The sequence below is a fragment of the Anopheles aquasalis genome, chromosome 3 (genome assembly GCF_943734665.1).
Source record: "Anopheles aquasalis chromosome 3, idAnoAquaMG_Q_19, whole genome shotgun sequence".
In the NCBI taxonomy this organism is placed as follows: Eukaryota; Metazoa; Arthropoda; class Insecta; order Diptera; family Culicidae; genus Anopheles; species Anopheles aquasalis.
In genome coordinates, this window is record NC_064878.1 from 63451049 (window position 1) to 63466106 (window position 15058).

At 50.1% G+C, this 15058-nt stretch overlaps 1 protein-coding gene across 4 annotated transcripts in view; it reads right to left on the minus strand.

Annotated features, from left to right (window-relative positions):
- The window catches only part of LOC126577606 (tyrosine-protein kinase Src64B), a 44320-nt gene that overhangs the window by 5810 nt on the left and 23452 nt on the right, over positions 1-15058 (minus strand). The window lies entirely within an intron of this gene.

Below are 15058 nucleotides of genomic sequence, written 5' to 3' on the forward strand. Positions count from 1 at the left end.
ATGAAACCATTTTACGGATTACTTTCGTTCACATAAAATATACATTACAATATTTAAAAAAGATACAACAAACCCTAAAACTCAACGAAATTGTTATTTGTTCTGAAGTTTACATTCCCATTCCCCGTCGCGCCACCAGTCTGTGGACTGCGGACAGCGGGTACCGCAAAAAAAAAACCGGGCCTAAACGCCCCCTTTAAAACTGAAGTCACGTTTGCAGTGCGCGGACACAGCAGCGCAGCGGCCAGCACAGTTGTCGGTGGCGCCGTGGCTGTTGGAATGGAAGACAACAACCAGAGGGAAGCAGAAGCAGAACAAAAATACGAATCTCGCAGCAGCGCGTAATAGAAATGGAAGGGGTGGTTCAGTGGGCGCACGATCCGCGAAGATATCACCACAAATGCGGAATGCTCCCATCGAACCACAAACATCAACAGCAGCAGCAGCACTAGTGGCCTACCTCCCACTGTGTTACCATCACGCTATCCACACCCAGAGGAACCGGAGAGAAGCGTCGTCGCGTACACACGCATTCCACCTTGGTGCGCGTAAGTAGCGAGAGGCCAAGAATAAAAAGTTTAACCACAAAGATGTTAAACAGCACCACCACACGGTCGGTTGCTGTGGCGAGAAAAGCGAAATGACTACCATTTGACAGTCAGCCTCTGGCTGGCACGGGGAGACAAGGCAATAAAATGGCGCTAGGCCCCGTGTGTTGTGCATTCTTTAAAGTAACTTCCTTCTCGGTAGCAGCCCCATCGGAAGAGAGACACGAGTCACAACAGGGGCACCAATAAAAGCACCAGACGCGCCTCGAACTCACTGAGACGTAAATTTTTGAGAGAAAAAAAAACACAACGACGACAAGCCTCAAGTCGGAGAATTGTAACTGGCGCCTGTATTGGCCGCAGCAGAACGTTCTGGGGATGTTTGGGGCGCAGAGGTTTCGCTTTGTGGCCGTGTGGATCCGGATCGCGATCGCGGATGGAATTCTCCCGCTTTTCTCATCACCATTTTGACACCATTTATTGGCCCCTTTTCCGGCTTCCGGTGAGTTTGGGAACTATCACGTTACTCATACTGGTTATTCCCTAGCAAAAAAAAGCGACGAGTTGCGAGTTTTATTGCTTTTCACGTCATCGATCGTCTCTGTGGTAGAGACAGAGCCTTACATAACTGAAGTTAATTTAAACAAATATTACTCTTAAATGAAACGTTAAAAGGTTCCGATATCGAAAGGGCCCCTAAAGGTCTGAACCGCATATGAACCACAATGACCCCTTCGGGGCATGTCGTCCTGATCCCGGCATCAATTGTTTTGTGTACCTAGGGGCCAATGTGTGTACCACATGGTTTTTAATGATTTTAAATTAGAGGTTTTTCCTTCTTCATCCCCGAGGGGCACACCATTATCCCGGTGCGTTGTGCGTAGTGAGGTACATTTGTCATCTGATACCGAGACTGCGTCGCTGCAGCTACCCGCATAACACCGATAGGTACGGGTTCGTTCGGCGAGACGGTAGGCAGGCAGGCAGCTGCATTTCAATCACGAAAGTGTATTCCACCATCCTCTCCCCGGAGAGCTCAACTGGAAGAACGTTTTAGAATGAGCACTCAGGGACCCCTAGAAGCAATTAGTACGTTTCGAGCTCGAGTACAGCGCTGTGCGTCTGTACCACGGAGCACTAATCGCTTACCAGGCCGGAAAATACATTTTTCAAATTGCGTCGTCCTCGAGAGCATATTAAAATTATCTAGCTTCTTGCCCCCTCGACTCGATGTGCATCGTTGCGACTTGCGCCATCGATCGAGACTCGCCTTTTGCGCCACTGCCGGGAATGGGGAAGCTTTCGAGACGCTTCTGAAAGCGTCTTCTTTTTTTGGGGGGGAGCTGAAATTCATGAATGGCATGCTCCATTACGCGCCGTAATTGAATGAGACAAATTCAGGCGGCAGCCAGTAGCATTTCGTCAACGTTGACGCACGCAGACACTGATGTTTCTGCCGCTTCCGGAGAGCGAAGCCAAGGAAAGCGCCACCATAAAGCTATTAGCACGGCAGCCACTTCCGCGAGGAGATGGTAATAAGGCGAAGAATATACATTTTACACTCGAGAGGAGACGGGAAGAACGTAGAGGACACGCAGGACACGGAATTATTAAATTACAGCAATGCTACGCACTCACATCCAGCAAGTAGATGGACATGTTGCCCCTGGAGGGGACTCCACGTTACACGATTGGTGTCCTTCGCCGCCGCGCGCTAATTTGTTGCGTTTCATCAAGTGGAAAACGATAAAGATCGCTTGTTGAGCGTATGCGAGCCAGCGATGGTAGAGAAGTTAATAGATATCATTAGCTAAAGCGCTAGCGCTCGCGATGATAAATTGAAATCTTGTAGCAGCCAGATTTTGTGGCGCCCCTCGAGGCCCCTCGATGGTGCTGCTTATTTCATAATATTTTCATCAAAAACATCACCACACCACCTTCAACCACCACCAAACTTGCGAAAGTTTTAACGATGTATGACGATGAGCCAGCCGCAGGGTGGTGTGTGGCTGAATGTTTGATAAGCGGCTTGCAGGCCGGCCAGACGTAAAACAATTTTTGTGTGTATGTGGCTTGTTAGTGGTTGGTTTGTGGCGAAAACTTTGCTCCATAATCGAAGAAGAATCTATTGAACGATAGCTTTGGGTCTCTTTTTCTCTTTGACGGACGATCGATCGAACATGTTTTAGTTCAGAGCTTATGAAATCATCGTCAAAAAGTCGTTCTACATGGATTTTAGCCTCCGTAAAATTAATTAGGAATGAATGTGACGTGTCTTGAGGAGAGAACCGATAAAGAAAATCTCAAAATATGTATTTGAATTATCGAGCAGCGCACGAAGCAAGACGAACACCCAGTTTCAAGCGCCATCAATTCGATTTTGATGCTGTCATCCGGACCGGAACGGCCACGGAACGGAAATCGACAATTTATGCGACGGAAACCAACGGCATCCAGTCGCACCGGTGCCGCAACACTTTCGCTTCCATCGCCGGCACTTTCTTGGCATAAAACAAAACACCAAGAAGTACAAGAGGGCAACAGGAGTCCCCGCCGGGTGGGGAGGGAGTAGGGCAACAGGTAACACGAACTGCAAACAAACACAGAAATTGACGCTAAAGGCCAAATGTCAGAGCATCATCGCCCGACTGACGGTGGCCACAGCCATCAGGGCATCGCTGAAGGCCAAAGAGCACCAACCAGCCACCCAGCCAGCCAGCGTGCCATAAATATGGTTCATTCGTCATTCGTTGCTTGTCTACGACACGGAAGGGGGGGGACACGACCCCGATGTCATCTATTTGTCGACGGAAGTGAAGGTGACGGAATTTCCTCGCGATTTACCCCCCCCCCCCCCGCCCCTTGGTCAGGTGAAAAGCCAACAAAGCTCCGCGCCACACACTCTAATTGTGTCGCTGGCGGGCGCTGCCGATAATTATCACCTCGCTCGCCGGTGGCCACCGAGTTTGGCATCGGATGGCATCATCAGCCAGAACGCACGCGACCACGAGCTGAAGCGCGTTGCAACAGATGGCGGAAATTGCCACCCCTTTCGTAGAGGGGGTGGTGGTCGTCATTACCGGCGCGCCAATCGCACGCCCCAGCGTCAGTCCGGCGCGGTAGGATATTGAACCGGGGATCGTGCGGAATCGGATCGATTGAGCGCCAGGGAGTGATTGTGTCTTAAGCGGATTAAGCTGCAAGATGCTCTCTTTTGCTGGATGCGATTTTTTAATGTTTTTTTTTTCTTTTTTAATCCACATCGCAAGACGGATGTGCAGCGGTGGGAGACACCCGTGATTTGGTTTGTAGTAACCCAGGGATCAACTCAATCCCCTGGAAACGATCCGCATTATCGTTTTAATGAGGCACCGGGAAAGCTGAAATGAGATGGACACGGGGCGATTTGCTGTGCAAGGAACTGAAATGCCCATTTAAAGACCTTCTTAAAGATGGAACAGAATATTCCGACTCGCTACGACGCCGAATTCGATTTTTCCCTCCAGAAAAAGCCCTCCAGCTCCGGACACTCCGGCGAGAAGAAAAATGATTCCCGTTTTTTCGACGGACGCCGTGGTACCGTCGTGCGCGCCGTGGTTCTCCGTTTCACTGTTAATATCATTTTTAATGGTCCATTTGCACGACGTGCCGATAATTTGTCATTCGGCGTCGTCGTCGTCTTCGTCATCGTTTGTGCCAAACCTGGGTGGCCACCTCCGAGTTCCGCCCGATTGAACACAATGCGGGGGGGTGGGGTGGCATCGTGAGGTTTCCGTGGCGGAACAGAACCATACATATTCCCTATGCGCCTTATCGATGGAGCCCGATCTCCTGCTCGAGAGTGGGACAGGAAAATGGCAGACAGCGGCCCCCACCGCGCGCACCTTATGTCATCATCAATCGGTTGACGAAAAACAATTTTTCATTTTCCATTCTCCGGAATTCCCTCGAGTGACCCCCGCGCTCCTAGTGGTGTTGATTGTCCTCGTGGTGGGCCCGGTCTAGCGGACACACCTGGCCCATACCTGACCTGGGTGGTGACGCGATTCTTGGCTTCTTGTTTGTTCGTCGTCGATTTTTACCGAGTTAAAATATGAATAGCCGCCCATTAACGCGAAACAACCAACATGCCAATCGAACACACTCTATCCGTTGACATGTAAATTCACTTGTTTGTCCACTTCACTCCTCTAGGGGACTGGAGAGAATGGAGCATTGCGTGTGTTGTGTGTCTGGTGACAACGATTTTTAATGGAGCACAGGGCTTATGCATGAACGGCTTGATAATAGCCCACGATAACGGTTGTTAGTAGTACCATCGTGTGTGCCAGTTTACAATAAAAAGATGATTTCCATGTTCCAATATGCACCAACAGAGTGCACTCCACGAAAGAAATCACCAGAAAAAAACAGCGAAAAGGATGCACATGCGCATCTATCCGAGGACGCAAGGATTTAGTTCTGCATCAACCCCTTTTTTGTCATGTCACGTACGACTCCCTGTGGCTTACTGACATACTTCACGCGCCATAGAGCCGGATGATAAGCGTCCATCGCGAGTGGCGCGTAAAGTTCAAGGCTGAACTCGCCTGCCGATGACTTTATGATGTCGGTGCGGTGCTGGCCATGCGACAGGTATCCTCGTCTCCCTAGAGGAGGGAATGCGCCATTCGGAGTACGGGCGTGAAATACCATTTTGCGTGCGCGCCCCCGATATAGAGCCCTTTCGTTCGACCGCAACACTACACCGCAGTCACTGGGGTTCTGGGCGGCTTCTAATTAATTTAATTTATTTATAGCCACCCCCAGGAGCCTATGTGTGTTTCTACCATTAAAAACGGCAGCTTCGGTTACTGTTTTTGGCGAAGGTTAAACCGTAAATAAGCGACCGATCGATCGGATCAGCGAGAGAGAGAGAGAGAGAGAGAGAGAGAGAGAGCGAGAGAATCGTGTGTTAAGTGCACGGTACCACGCACCGTACTCCAGAGCTGCAATACGTCAGAGCGTCCCTCGCTCTTTGCACTTTCACGCTAAGTACACGCGGCCACGCGGCTGTATCATCTCCGGAGCGACCACCGTATGTTATCATTTGATGTTGTCTGAACTGGCCGGCAGCAACAGCAGATGCTGCTCGGTGCTCATCAGCTCATGTCAGCGTCATCTGCTTTACCATCGAGAGTTGGACGACAGCCAGAAGGAAGAGATCATGCGGCTGGCAACAAACACAACACCGGGGTGCGGCCTTCCGCACGCACAGCACAGAAGACGGCATGCGTGGCGGCATCGGTCAAACAACGAGGCGTGCCTAGGTGCGATTGCCACCGGCGCAATGGCGTAAACAGCTGCACCGCACTCCCCCCTCCCGTTTTGTGTATCATCTGCTCTCTCCGGGAAGGAGCACACGCACACCTTATGCTGCTGCTGCGGCACAGGTCTCGGGGTCTTTGTGTGGGCCTAGGCCAATTTAAACAGACGTCCGGCGAGGGTTCGTCCGCTCCGCGAGTTCCGGAGAAAAGTGGACTATCTCGGGAGGGTGCACGTCTGGGATTTGGGCTCCACCATGGTGCTTCTCCTTTACAGAATTCACTTCAAAAAGGTGCCAAAGGTGTGTACGCGCGCTTTTTGTTGATGAAGTGATGCTGTTGCTGCTGCTGCTGCGCGGTCAATAACATCGCAACCCCCCGGGGTTAAGTGGCCGGCGGCGGACGGGCTTATGGTCTTTTCTTGGCTCATAACCAACTCCCGGGGATCCCGGGCTCATATTCCATTAGAGTGTAAGTGCGTTTTTCGGTGCGGTGGTAGCTTGTGGCGAAGAATAATTAGAATCTTGTTGTTGGAGAGCAGAGACCCGGGCCGCGAGAGGAAAATAAGATTAGATAATTATGCAAAACAGGCGGTATAAGAAGATGGAGCAAAGGATGGAGAACCGGGACCGTCAGATCGAGGCGCGATCCAGGGAAGAGTTCTCAAATGATTTTAATCGAATGAAGATCTTCATTACACATCGCGCACATGGCGGACAGATCCCAAAAGTTATGCCCAAAAAAGGAACAGAAGAAAGCGAAGGAAAAGAAACACTTTTCACGGAACAATATCGACAGCTAGCGGCGGGGAGAACGGACATGGAATTTCGTTCCAAAGGATTAGGAGGCGGCAATCGTTCCAAATCGAATTACGTTGACCAACCCTGAAAATGGTCCACACGCTTCTTAAAACAAATCCCTCACCAATCCTCCAAGGGTACAAGGGGCTCGTTCTGTTTCCAATTTGTTAACGAATGCCGAGACCGAGAACCTAAAACATTCCCGCGGCCGCGGATTAATGCCGCCACCGGCCGCATACCGACGGGTGTTCCGAGTGTTCCGCGCGTCTTAAAGGCGTCCGTTAATCACCCTAAATAAATGACGATATCTTGCCGAAATCCGAAACAATCGTCCCACCGTGCGATGAAAGCGGAGCCGAGCTTTTCCATGTTTAATCCGCATCCAAACGGCCCCCGTTAGTGGACGAGCGGACTGGCATCGTCCCACGGAGAGCATAATGTCGTCGGTTTCTATTTTTGTCACCGCGGGATACCTCTCTAAATGCTGCTGGTGCTGGTGGAGTTGGGGTGGTGGTCAGTGGAAACTCCCCCCCGGCAGCATAAGAAGCAATAAAAGCGAAATCACTTACACCAATTTAACGACGACGATGATGCTGCTTTCGCTGGCTTAAGCATTCTGTCTGTTGGATTCTGTTTGCGGCAGCAGAAGCACGTCGTCGTCGTCGTCGTCGTGGGAGCAGGAGCATCATGATGCTACTACTACCGCTGGCCCAGCAGCAAACACGGCCAGGGGACAGTGGGAATGTGGCGAATTCCAAGCAAATGAATTACATAATCCTTTTGCGGTCGCGACGACCAACGATTCGTCCGTGACGGAGGGATTCCCGCGGAGGGGGGGGGGGGGGGGCAAGGGACACACGCGCACACGTGCACATCCTGGTACTGTGCGCAGTTTCGTGACACCGGAGACAGCGCGGCGCGCTGACCTCACGATCTCGGTAGTCATTTGACTTTGAAATGACGAGCAGATGGCGCTCGCGGGATCAGGCAACGGTACACGGTAACAGCTTGGATGACGAATTTCTCTTTATTTCTTGGTACGATGATGAGATGTGGTATTAGTTTCAGCACAATCATTGTAATGGATGAACAAATTACTTTAAATAATTGTCGACAGCTCTGTTGGATGACTTATAATAACATAATGGTAGAGCTTAATGTTACAAACATATTCTATTTATACATTAAAACTCACTAAAACGAAAGCAACGTCTTGGCAGCCATCAAATTCCAATTTATCATGCTCTGACAGTTTCCTAAACCCACAGCCAGGTCAAGCGAAAGCAACAGTTCAGTGAATCATAAAACAAATTGCTCCATTCTCACACTTGGTCTAAGTATAAACCGATCGAAGGACATCGTCTAGGCAGCATAAAACAGAAACCATGCTTGCAATCACCAGGAGCGGCCCACCAGAGTTCCAGCTGTCTGCCGTTGGAGGCAAAACAAAAAAAAAAAGAATTTTACCTCGAGCAACGAATTCAAACATTAGTCCAGTCTAGACAAACACGGGCTCTCCCAGGCAGCTGGGCACGCCAAATCAAGGCGATTGCCACACATGTTACGAGGGGGGGGGGGGGGGGGGGGCCTGGTGCCTTCGAAAAATTCCAAAACTCAAACCTGCTCCTAGCTGCACGTGGTGATTGCAACTCGCAAGCCGTCGCTCGACAAGGAGGTCGCCACTTGTGCGGGACACATAGCGCTTGCCAATCTTCTGGTGTTCTCAGCACGGCAGCTGGGCGATTTGATAACAGTCATCAGGTGGGAGGAGTCGAAAAACAAGTAACCAATTTTACAGCAATAACCAACGCCACAGGGCATGGTTTCGGTCACTGGTGGTGTTTTGAATAATGACCGCTTGAGTAATTTTCGCAAAAAACAAGCTACAGCATAGCGAACACCTTTACCTAACATCCAAACAACTACCAAAGATCCAAATGCAACAATCTCGTGGTAGAGCTTTGTCTCGATCAACCAACCGACCGTGATCCCGGTAGTGGCAGAGGCCAACCGAACCGAATCGAACCGATCGATTATCTCTGCTTCGTGATCAGACACCATCAAGGAAGCACGCTCGTCCGCGAGTCACGTCGTATCCTGACTAGATAAGAGCATCCAACAACGAACAGTCATGGCCCTTACAGGGGTGGCCTACATATTAACAACATGGACCACCGATGGCGATCGGTCGTGGTGGGTCCGTTGCATAAATCTGCCAACTTTCGGAACCCCGGGGGGCGGGAAGCACATAAAAATATCAATCCGGTACATCAACCGCATACCCTGGCATACTGGGCCACGCGCAATCGTGCGTACTTCTCGGCATGACGACCAAATTGGCATGACGAATGCGTGATCTACGTTGCGTGCCCAGATGATCATGCATCTCTAGGTACAGTCCAGTACCGCACCCCCGGTGCTATGTGTGGTTTCCGGTGAATGATTTTCGTTGCGTTTGCAACAACAATCTGGCTGCTAGCTACCCTTCTACTACTGCTGACCGACAAATCGCACAGATTGACGACCATTCCTCCTCTGACGGAGCGCGTACGTCATGCAGCAGCACCAGCAACAGCAGCAGCAAGAGGGGTTTTTGCTTTCACAAAGCCCTAAGCGTAACCGGCTGGCCATCGACGAGCGTCACGATAAAGCTTCCACCATCACGGTATGCAAACCGTTTCGGACCACTTCTCGCGGAATCTTTCTGGTGCATCATCATCATCATCATCGTCCGCAGCATCTACTCCTCCTCTTCGGCAAGGCAGCCTGCAGCAGGTACGACTGGCGCATGTTGGATGCCGGCTTTCGCCCCCCCCCCCCCCCCCCCCCCCCGGTAGACGCTCCATCTTCTTGTTTGTTGTTTATCTTTCGACCACGGTTACAGCCGAACGCCGGGTGACGTGGTTGTGTGTGGATTCCTCCCCATTTTCCCCATCACCAGTCCGAGAGTCACCGATAGTCCATCAGAAATAGTTCAATAACGTGCTAGCTGCTGCTGGCGCACCGGGTGCGCGCGTGTCGAGAGTGGCCACCAGTGGCCCATCCCTCACCCTCTGAACCCCCGTCTTTCACCACGAAGAAGACCGGTTTCCGGTGGTCCACAACGCTCGGTGGAACTCGTTAGACCTATTTTCCACCCAGCGAAACCCAGCGGCGTCCTCGTTCGGTCGGTTGTTTGAAGGTGGATTGAGAAATGCGTAAAAATATAAATATGCTTCCGATTGAGAAACAAAACCGGTGATGACGGTGACGATGCCGACGGAATGCACTTCTGTCTATCTGCCGAAGAGGAGCTCGAATCTCACTCTTCAGAGTCCCATTTTGTATCCTACAACAGAAGATCTTCATTAAAACAGAGATACTAATCAACTGGGAGATAATTGCACAATTTGGTGCCAATAAAAATCGGCAGTTGAACACATGATCATTCAGGAGGAAGCTAAACATCCTTCCCAGATGAGAACTACGTTAAGACTCGCGGTGATAGAAGATCTTTATGCAACTTTAATGATCCTAATCGCACCGAACACGTTCCCACACATTGGGCAGTCGAAAGTCATCGTGGAGGTCGATGAATGCGTCAATAAGCGACCCGATAGAATCAACAAACAAATCTAATACAAAACACCCCTGTGTGAGGTGGACTTCCTGTCCCGGTCCCCGTACGACTGTACGGTATCGGGAAAGGAGACCAAGGCGTGCACAGCGAGACCTACTTCGACGGTTCGGTTCCCGTTGTTCTGCTGGCGAGCGGCCGGGATATCGATTGCCATCGACGGTGGTTGAGCCACGGGATGGAATGGGGGGGGGGGGGGGGGGGGAAGGCAAATGCTCAGCAACGCCACTGGCGAACCGGTTGATCGCTGCTGCGTTGCTGTAGGGCATGCGATAGCGCGCAGCAGCCTCTACGTGTGCTCTACTCTCAACTCGACCACGGCAGCAGCAGCCGAAGAGATCATCCAGATCTGCCCGGGGGGAGGGCCGTAAAAGTAGCGCAAATAGCAGGGCTTGCGCCGCGATGATCACAGCGCATCTCTCTAGCTCTAGCTCGTGTTTCTGCACGGCCACCGGTTCGCCTGGTCGATTGACCAGCAGCGGGGTCCGGAACCGGGACCGCTTTTATCGAGAAGTAACGAGTTGAGGCGTGCGCACCAAGTAACCTCCATTCGGTTTGCAATTTGAATATTACCGCACCGGGCGGTACATGGCGGGCACAAGCTGGGTACGACCCATATCCGAATGCGTTCCATACGGAGACGCGGTCGCAATCAGTGGCGAATGGTGTAGTCCGCGATTGGCGAGAGTGTGAATCCGGCATGGCATTCCCGGACCGGTACACATTTAAGCGACGGTCGACCTTCCCGTGACCGTGGCTGGTTCCGACCCGGTTTTGGGGTCTATTTGCGAAACGTTATTTTCGCGCATTTCTCTTTCGCTCTCGCCCCCGGGGGGGGGAGGGCTTGGAAGAAGAGCGGTTGCTGCCTTACTTTTGATCTGGAGTCACCGTTACCGTAGGCTGAAGCAAACTGTTTCCGTTTTTGGTATCAGCCCGTTGGAGCGCTAGATATTTGACCGGCAGACCGGCATGGCAAACCCAACTCACAGCAGCGGGCAGTCAAACACAGGTTCTGTAACGTGGTTGTTATCATAGGCTTATGTTGTCAGAGAGCTCCTTCTGTCCTTGTTAAAATTACCAAAAACGAGAGACAAGCAGAACAGTCTATTAATTCCTTGGCACATTGGTAGCATAATATTGTAAATCATCTCGGTGAAATTATTCATCTCCGAATTACTGCCTAACGAATGGAACCAGCTAGATTGAGATTAGACCAATTAGAAGGCTCTACAATTTTGTCTGACAAACATTTAATTAAATTTGTTTTTTTGCCATCACCGCAGAATGACGATGCTCCGAAATAAATTTGATTAGAACCAGACTAGAACTCCACACTCCAGTGGCATGAATTGAATTTTCCTGCATTTTCCCCGCCCTTTTTTACACAACCTAAATCCATTTACAGCAAGCAATTTTCGATGGCCGAGGGATTCGTTTCAAAATGTTTAATCATCGCACGTGGACATCGCATGGAACGCACGAAGGCAGCAAGGCGATGGCCCTAGAGAAGGTGTCGCGTGATATGCTGCTTCGCTCCACCTGCCTAATGAATACGATTATGCAATTTGAATTCAAAATCTTCCATCAAGAGCATACGATAGGCCCGGGACCGAGCGAGTGAGCATCACCCTTCGCGCCTCGTTTGGAAGGTTGCGACGCCGTTCGTGACCTGCGGTGTGTGATTGACAAACCGAACGCGCGCGCGCGCGCGCCATACAGTCACACGAACCGGTGTGATGCACCGTAGAGGTGCTAATGCTCCAACACATTCGCGTCGCACACAACGACGTGGCGGCGGCAGCATTGGCATATCAAAGGGCACGCACCAGAAATGCACCTTTGGCTCCAGTTGGGCGGCGCCAGCGGCGGCGTCGGTGTACCAGCACCACGAACCACGATGCCACCGGATGAGAACACGTGCAGATGGTGCGCAGGGAACACAATGGAAAGAGTGTCTCTCTTGACTGTCTGGCATGGCATGGGTATGGTTGTAATGCGCGTCAACCACTTTGCTGCACACTGTTGCAAATGTAATTAAAATGTTTCAGGAACGATTGTTTCAGAATTTCTAGTGGCGCTTCAGCCGACGGAGTCTGAGTCGAGAGGAAATTAATAGTTAATGGTACAGAAGTCTATTATCGATCTATTGAGCATTCACTGTGAACAATACGCGCTTTTATGTTTCGCTTCATTTGATGATCGACTGCTTTCCACTTCAGCGCGAGAGTGGCCACTGGACTGGTGAGGTCACTCTGCTCATCAAGCTCTTTGATTAGCTATCGTGGGCCTTTATGCTTTTTTGTGATACATTCTTTTCTGTTGTTGAAAAATAGGTAAAGAAATTTAAAAAAAAGTACAATTCATTAATTTTTAAATTCAACTTTCAAGCTTGGCTAACGGATGGAACCACATCCGATCGACCGATATCGAGAGAAAGGCATTTCCATCTATCAGCAGCACGAAGCACCGTTTGTATGCATCCAGGGCGAGTGTTCTGCATCCACTGTCGATGGTGGCATGTTGTTTGCTCGTTTGACAAGATCTACACGGCGCCAACCACCCCTAAGCCTTCCTGGAACCCCTCTCGCCCAGGTTGGTCGAATGCAATTCTACCGTGTTAGCACACCAACGCTTCCAACGATTGTTTGACTTGACCGATAACATGTTCAGCAACGGTCGAGGCACTGCTCACCGTATATATGCTGAAAACTTGGAATTTGTACAAAGCAACCTTCCCCACGACGTCCACAAGACGTCGATTGATACCCTCCGGAACCGATAGCTCTCTCTCTCTCTCTTTGGCCGTACGACCCCAATTCGCGGGGAGCCTTACGAAAGGAGCGTTCGGTGAGTGTCACGTTTCCGACAAGGCCGGCGACAACGACCACGACGACAACGACTGGCGTTGCCGGCGTTCCGGGAAGATTAAAGGAGTCAAAGTTCTTTTACCTTTGGCACGAGAGCGTGGTGTGGTCGCATGTGGCAACGCTGCAACACACGAAACATGTAAAAATCACTTCCCATAAGCAACCGTGTCGAACGAATACCGGCCACAGTGACCCATGGCAGAGGGCTTTTCTTTGCCCGGGGGGGAGGGAGAGTTTTCTGCGGATTTTTGACCAACATTTTACAGGACATGTATCCGGTCGCATGTCGCGCGATGTAGCCCGCGCTGATTCCAATTAACTTGAAGTGCATGCACATTCCTCGTGTACTTCTTCCCTGGAAGCACCTTAAAGAAGGCTAGGCGAAAAGGCGGCACTCGGGCCTTTGTTGTTGTAAAAGGCCGTGCGGAGATCCAATTTGCGGACTGAGGAGGACTTTAAAGAATTTACTCTTGTCCCCATTTCTATCTATGAACCTTTTTATTCAATTAGATAACTGAACTAGTGACGCAGGACGATAGCGATAGGGAATGATCACTGACAACAGCTCCGTTTCTCTGTGTCCTCTATTACGATTTCGTTCAATGGTAAATGAGTTAAACATAATTTACTGTCCCCACATTCTTGAAAGTAGTGTAGAACGGAGTTGAGTTCATAGCTATCATCACTGACATTTGTTGCAACACTAACACCAACAACAGACAAAGCGAAGCGCACCTCATCCCCCTCCTTAGCACGATACAGTTCTTACGCTGCTGCTGCTGATGATGAGTGATGGAATTTTAATTAAATTCTTATTGTTGAGATAATGACACCCCGGAACTGGAATGTAGTGGAAACTATGCCGCGGCTCTGGCGGCAATTCTCGCTTTAATAATGATCTCCTACATCGCACAGAACAGGCGCGATGTTTCATAAATCCATGGATTCCGTTCACCCTGCAGCAGACCACCCAACAAGCGGGGCTGTCAGAAGAGAAGATCATTGCTCACAAATGAAGCGTCAGCAATAACGAAGAACGCAAGGAACGTCTTGTCACATATGGCAGTTCTAGCTTCTAACCCAGGAGGCACTACTGCTAACAACAAGGTGGTAAGTTGGGTGGCAATAGGTGGTTCGGTGTCTTTGGATGGTTAGCCACACCTCACATGTCAGAGAGAGGTTTACCCAGCCTGTATAAATCTGTCAAGAGTAACCAAATTGGATTAAGTCTGAAACAATGGTCGAAAGATTAAATATCCTTTCCCATTAGTCAAGGACTAATTGCATCATGACACAGTTAGGCCATAAGGTGGGATCTAGGAAGGTAAAACAACACCTACAGATGAAGCATGATGCTGTCAGTGATAGATAGGGTGATACATGAAGATAAACTTCAATTTTTTGTCTTGTAAACACTAAGATTTGAAGCAAAAGTTGAGCTATATGACATGAATTGGCAATTTGCTATGCCATAAACTGTGAATTTCAATTTAAAACATTTTTCATTCCATAACATCCATTGAGAAGCATTGTTTTGATATTCGATCAACGACTACAGCCCCAAGGTGAGTCTATCCGCAGTGGTGCTTTGTCTGTTCGCCATGCTGACTAGCATATCAGCATTACCATTGGTCTATTACTCTAGTCGGTCTGAATGGAAGTCCTCTTCCTCTGGACAGCAAACAAAAAACGGATCGGCCACGGCATGCCAAGATACCTATTCGGTTGACGAAGACGCGACAACGGTGGCCGTATCCCGGAAAGGAAGTTGCATGAATTACATCGGAATACTAACAATCCACCCCTTCCTCACAACAAACAGACCCACAGAGGCTTGCGATCTCGTCATGCGACATTCGAATGCGTATCAACATCTTCCGGAGCTGGTGCTGGTGCCGGTGCTGCCTTGGTACCGAAGAGCGCA